General features: G+C 39.8%; 1 long non-coding RNA gene across 1 annotated transcript; it reads left to right on the top strand.

Moving 5' to 3' along the window:
* The first annotated feature begins 363 nt into the window (after positions 1–363).
* Positions 364–6,349, top strand: LOC309615931. Its single transcript, XR_014237143.1, has 2 exons — positions 364–4,267; positions 5,865–6,349. It is a non-coding gene; the product is annotated as an uncharacterized lncRNA (long non-coding RNA).
* Positions 6,350–7,058: the final 709 nt, after the last annotated feature.

Below are 7,058 nucleotides of genomic sequence, written 5' to 3'. Positions count from 1 at the left end.
CTTGAAATTAAAAATATTTATAATTTTTCCAGCCCAAGCCTTCAAGTGAAGATTGTTCCTTAGATTTTGTTAAATTGGGATAATAGGTAGAGTTAAAAATTGTGAAAATAGACAAAGGGTTCCATTGTTTAACATGAAACTTGCTGTATATACCTGTAATTAGATCTGTGGTTTGGGGAAAATTAAATGCTAGAGAGGGTAGGGAAATTAGGGTAGAGAAATTATACCTACTCTAGGTATAAATGGAAATGTTTCGAGACTGGTGCTAGCAGTTGTTTTTTATTATATGCAATGTAGTTCCTACTTTCATTTTCCTGCAAAGAAAGCTGCCAGGATGTTTGGCCATTTAAGTGGTGGGGGGAAGGGGAGGAAAGAGTTTCTAGAGAGGCCTTAACTGGGTTCAATGGAGTAAACCATCCAGATGGTCTCAACAACACTTTGCTCTCTCGAGCCTCTTCCTTGAAACAACTCCTAGTGCGGGAACAGTGGGTGGAGCCTACATTCCAAGGAGGGAGACACAGTGAGGAGCCTCTGATTGCCCTGGTCCAGCTTTTGGGTCAACCAACAGTCACATCCTCTCAATGACCTCCTCCAACACTCTTGCAGAAAAAAACTGTCAGGGATCACTAACGCTATCTTTAAATGTAGCCCTCTACGGCCACAGAGGGCAGGAAAAAGAGCACAAGTTTTGGATTTGATTCGTAATTTGACACTATTACTGCTTTGACCTTAGGCAAACTATTAACCCTTTCTTAGCCACAATTTCCTCATAAAAATGGAGATAATAATATACACAGTCACCATCTAAAACATATAGGTACTAGATAAATGGTAGAAGAGGGAATTGTTTTCAAGTAATTCTGACCTCATCATGAAAAGACATTTACTAGGTAGAGAAACTGGTACTAAGAAAATTTCTAAGAGACGAAGCTCATTTTCTAATTCTGCTTTTTGTAAAAAGAGAATAAAGGCAGGAGCATATCTCCGACTCTTAACATTTCCCAACAAGTAAAATTCCTTTTAAGAACCCATTCAAATAGCATGAATACATGCGCTTTTCTTTTTTTCTCCAGTCCTTGAATAACAATTTGGTTGCGTAAAATAACTGCGATCAGTTTGAATGAAACCAGAAATAGAACAATACGGTTAATCCTTACTCTCTGTATAGAATAATGGAAGTCTGCTAACTTCTGAAATGGTGCAAAGAAAGATTTGTGCATAATGCCTATTAGAGGAAACTAAATGTATTTCAGCAAAGCACACACAAAAAAGGTTACTATCTCTCTAAATTGTTTAGATTTTTCTAAGAGATTACAGTGGTTTACCATTTTTTGAAGTTCTGCAATTTAAAAGGATAGAGTTTGTTAAACAAATATTGTTTTCTCCTCTTTTATTCCTTCTCTTCACACAGGTCACTTCCCATCCCTAGCAAAATTCATCCTGAGAACCTAGTATATATCTTTCCATATTGTTATCAAAGACCATAAAGTCATATCCACACATATGTACGTACACACATGCATATTTATATGCCCCCAATTATATCATATAATTTCATACAATGATGAAACTCTCCTACCTGGAAATCATGTGTGTCCCCAATGCTATTTTTATCAACCTAATTCATGCACATAGGAAAAAAAGATTATATAGCACTGAATTTAAAAAGAAAAACAATATTTATTATCCCATCCTTCCCTAATCAGCAATTGTGCTGGCCAAAAGCCAGATCCCCTGTTTTTAACAACGTACTCTCTACTCTCCCCAGCTTCCAAATCCCAAACCTGTCTAAACTGGGGAGGGAAAATTTTTATTTCTTTAAAAAAATGTATTGTCCTGCGTACATTTCAGGGTGTGACTTTCTCCACCCTTCTCCATCAATTATCTTCCTCTATCTTATTCTGTCTAAAAAAAAAAAATGTTCAAATGTCTATTCCCACTGATGTCTGTTCTCCTATTTGTCCTTGTATTTTTTTCACCCACTTACTATCATATTAGTGAGGGCTGGAAAAAGTAAAAGGAGACAAACACATTGACAAATCCACCTTCTTAAACCATAAGGTCACCCATGACTTTTATAAGAGTAATTAATAGCAAAATAAACCAGAAGCAAGGGGAGGCAAAAACCACATGCCCACAATTATTCACTGAATAAATGTTGTGTCCAGGCCCACCATACACAATATCTCTTTTGATCATCATGTGATCAAAGAATATGTGATACAACCTATTATTTATATTTCAAGATGAAGAAACTGAGGCTACTTAGGAACAGTCAGTAAATTTCCCTAGACTAACACAAACGGTAAATGGTGACCAAAATTTATATTTAGGTCTTTCAGGCCCGAAATTTGATCCATGTCCCACTAAATCGCACAGCCTCTTTTTCCTCAGGTATATCCTGAAGTCATTGTTAAATTTAATCCATAATTTGTCTCACTTTTCAGTGCTTTAAAATGATACCTGAAATTTTTAAGTATAACCATGAGACGCTGAGTAAGCCACACTGTTAAAAATATAACAAGATAATATAGAATAAAACAACCCCCAGAAACCTATTTTAACAACTTTCCTTATACCTGGAAAGAAAAATAAGGCTGAATGATTTGCAGCAGAAAGTTTGAAACTAGTATTATCAATTTAATCTTTCATTATAACAAGAGAACTCAATTAACCACAACATTTAACTGACCAAGAGTTCTGACAATAAAGATTTAGCCATAATTTTGTAGCTTGTAATTCTTTAGAATATGATTGAACTATCCAGAGGCATTCAAGTGAAAAAAATGACTATAACTGAGATAAAGCAGGAACAAGAATATAATTTAAGTTTAATAAGTCATCTCAGAAGGCTTTTTTATTTTTCCCTCAGCTCCCATGCTAACATGAAAAGTATCAAAATCATCAAAATCACGTGTGATGATTCCTATTGTGACTAGAATTATTATAGAATAATACAATAATGTGATTCGATGCTGATACCTTTCTCTATTTGCCAGTGAATTCTGTATTCTTTTGAATCTATTCTCCCTTTTGAGTAATTCATAAAGCAAAGGCTTTAGACCACCATGATAACATCTGGCTAGAACGATTCCTGACACATAGTAGGCGCTCAATAAATGTTTATGGACGAATGAATGATTCTTACAGCATATACTGGTCAGAGAACTAATGTATTTTTCAAAACTCCATAGATACATAGAACCTCAAGTCAATTATTATTTAATTTTAACAGACTCTTTTACTGGGAATAACAAGATTACAAGCTAAAAAAAGATAATGAGAGAAGAAAAGAATTGGGTGTGATGGATATATTTTAGAACTCATCAAACTGGGGATCTTCACCTTCTACCCTAGGGCAGATCACAGTTCTTACACGCTCACGAAAGCTAATCTTAAGGGCAGCAAAGGGGAAACATGATACAAATTTGAACCTGAGCTGAACATCAGTGTTTTATATATTCTACTTTTACAGGTGAGGTTCTCAGAGGACTAGGAATAGTCTAGACCAGGCTGGTACCTCGTGACAAACCTATGATGTAAGTAACAATTATTACTTTCTCCATTTTACAAATAAAGAAGCTGAGCCATGGAGAGGTTAAGGAGCTAGCTGCAGCTCACAGAGCTAATAAGTGGTCTACTATGGATTCCAACCAAGGAAGACAGACCCCACTCCAAGGTTTGTCAACCCACGTGGCTGAAGCACAAGGTGCAACTGAGCCTGTAGGGAGATACTGAGAAAAGCATTTGGGGACCAAATTGAAGTGCCTTGTTTGTCAGACAGAAGGATTGTGATTAATTTCACATGAAAGGCTTAGCAAAGGAGAAATTTGTGAACATGTGGTAGATCACAGGACATACTGAGTCACCACCTCTCTGCATCACTAATGAGATGAACAAGAGTAAGCTCCTTTGGCTGGGTCAAGTACAGCTTGTCCCCCTGAATTTCGGGAACTCTTGCCTTTCCTCTTCTCTTGTCTGGGCTATAGAAGCACAGAAGTTTACAGTGTGACGAAGGCTTAAATATTAATTCAACTTCTGCTTAAAAATGTATAAAGCTGTAAGAGAGCATCTTTGACACCCTAACAACTAGAAAAAGTCAGGTAGTCTACAAAATCATAAATTTTCTTCAGGCCATCAGACAGCTGAGCTTGCAAGGCACCAAGTGAAATACAAAATGTGAGAAGCTCCTCCAAGGAGGAAGGGACGCGTGACTCTTTCACCTTCAGCAGAGCTGGGGAGGAAGAGTTAGCCACCATGAAATCAGGTAAGGAAAAAGCAGCTAAAACATTAATGAACTCTCAAAGGCCAAATGCAGACTGCCAGGAACCAGTTTAGAACAAAAGCTTGAAAGGGCTTGGGGAGGGCCAGGAAAGCTCCCCACCCCCGGGGGCCCAGGTAAAATCTGCTGTTTCTTAGGGAGAGATAGAGGCAACAGTCACTCATCCCCAAGGGAGGAACGGGTCCTTTCTGCCTCGGCTCTGAGCCTTGAGTAACAAGCAACAGGAGTCTCAGCTAGAGGAGAAGCAGGGCTGATGGAAGCATAAAAGAAGTAAAAGCCTTTTGACTTGGAGGGAGGGGAAGATGCTGGGCTCCAGGATGCCGCACACTGAAGACAGAGATGTATTACCAGTGAGACATGAAGAGGGAACAATCCCCCACCCACCCAAGACCCCCACAGATACAAGGTAAGGTTGGAGGTCAACTGTTATTGAACTGTAACTTAGCCCACCCAAACTTAACCATCCTCCTAACCTGAGTCAACATCATGAAAAAAAGGGGAACATGGAGCCGGTCTTCAGAAGAAATATCAGATTATGAAATATAGATCAGGCCAACTGTTTCTATAATGGATTCGGGGCTGAGCGTTCCTGGTGCAACTTCAGTTCCTGACCTCGTTCCTATGATCCTACTAGTATTCTGATCTTTTGACTCCCGCCTCCCCCCAAAAAATGTCTAAATATAATGCGATCTTTTAGGAATTTTAATAGCCTGGTTTTTTTCATTTGTTCTGTTGTGAACAAAACTCACCCTTCTAAATGTTTCTTGTGTAACATTAAAATATTTTTACCTAATGAAAATTGTTCCATTTGAGAATTTTTGGAGCATCCCTGGAATAAATCACTCCCATTTTTTTTTTTTGGCTACGTTGGGGCTTCATTGCTGCGCATGCGCTTTGTCTAGTTGCGGTGAGCGGAGGTTACTCTTTTCATTAGTAGTTGTGGCTCGCAGGCCCTAGAGCGCAGGCTCAGTGCTCCGCGGCATGTGGGATCTTCCCAGGCCAGGGCTCGAACCCGTGTTCCCTGCATTGGCAGACAGATTCTTAACCACTGCGCCACCAGGGAAGCTCCCTTACTCGAGTATTTAAATTCTCTTCTTCTGGCTGCTGGCTTGCTTTATGACCTTTCCTAAACCTAGAGGGCACTGAGATAGGGCGTGAGGAAAGCTGAAGAGCTCCAAATAAGCTTTGCCAAGACCTCCCAAGCTCCCTGCCTCAAGCTCACCAATCAACAACCTCAGTGAGACGCTACAGCTAATCCAGGTCTTTAGTTTTTTGCCAACTCACCCACAGTGCTCAGAGCCACCACCAAATACCCTTTGCCCAATCCTCACACCCCTGGCATTTTCAAAGAAAGTAGTTGTTTGTAGTGCAAATTTAGCCAATTTTTGCTCCTTAAAGTTTACCAGCGGCGAAGTGTAATTTCTTTCTTTCTTTTTTTTTTTTTTGCTAAGTGAAGAAATCTAAACTCATTTTCTCGCAACGTATTTTAAAATGTGAATTTTAAAAAGGCTTAGCAAACATTAATAGAGTATCTTCTATGTTTGACTCAGCAACGTATTTTTAAATGTGAAATTTTTAATAGGTTTAACAAATACTTATGTCTCTGACTTTGGATGGTTCGACTTACGATTTTTCGACTTCACGACGGTGTGAAGGTGAGACAGGCTGGGACCTGGGACCTGGGATCCTTGGCTGCAGTGCTTGCAACACTGGACAAACGTCTCCTCCAGCAACAGAATATAAAGAAACTATAAAGGACTAAAAATAACTGCATGCATAGGCAGCTGGGGCAAATTATAAGTAACAAGATAGAAAAAGACCAAAAACCCAGCAGCCGCTTCTGAGGTGCCGGGAGCAAAAGCAAGGTGCACACTGCGCATGCTCCCTGCGCACGGCACTAAGGGGCTGGGCCGACCGCCTTAGCCGCCCCTCCAGCCTGGACCCGCCCACACCCTCACGCCATTTAAGGGACCAGCTCACCGCCTCTTAGGGAGCGAGCAAAGAAACCTGTTACTTGTTTTCGCTCAGTCGTCCTGCAGCACCAGTGCCAATAAAGCCTTGCCTGAATTTCTTGTCTGGCCTCATCAATTTTTATTGATTAAAGAGTCCAAGAACCCAAGTAGGTAATAAAAGCAATACACATTTAGTAGAAACCGTACTTGGAATTTTGAATTTTGATCTTTCCCCAGGCCAGAGAGATGTAGCACGATACTCTCTCGTGATTAAGGGCAGCAGCAACAAGCCACAGCTCCTAGGCCACGTGATCACGGGAGTAAACAACAGATACACTTACAACCAACTATTCCGTACCCAGACACCCATTCTGTTTTTCCCTTTCAGTAAAATATTCAATAGATTGCATGAGACATTCAACACTTTATTATAAAATAGGCTCTGTGTTAGATGATTTTGCCCAACTGTTGGCTAGTGTAAATGTTCTGAGCACATTTAAGGTGGGCTCAGCTAAGCTCTGATATTCAGTAGGTTGGGTGTATTAAATGCATTTTCGACCTAGGACATTTTCAACTTACCTTGGGTTTATCTGGATGTAACTCCATCTTAGTCGAGGAAGATGTGTGCTCTAAATGCACCAGACACAGTATAAATATTTGCTCATTTAATCTTCCTAACAACTAAAGGCAGCAGATAAATTATTCCTTACTTTACAGATGAGTAAACAGAGTGTCAAGAGAGGCAAAGTAACTTACTCAAGGTTGCACAGCTAGTGAATAGGAGAAGCAGGATTCAAATCCAGGCCACCTGGTCACAGAGACTG

Source organism: Balaenoptera borealis, assembly GCF_965194805.1.
Source record: "Balaenoptera borealis genome assembly, chromosome: 18".
NCBI lineage: Eukaryota > Metazoa > Chordata > Mammalia > Artiodactyla > Balaenopteridae > Balaenoptera > Balaenoptera borealis.
The sequence above is the reverse complement of the archived record's forward strand: the minus strand, read 5'-3'. Positions and strand labels throughout refer to the sequence as shown.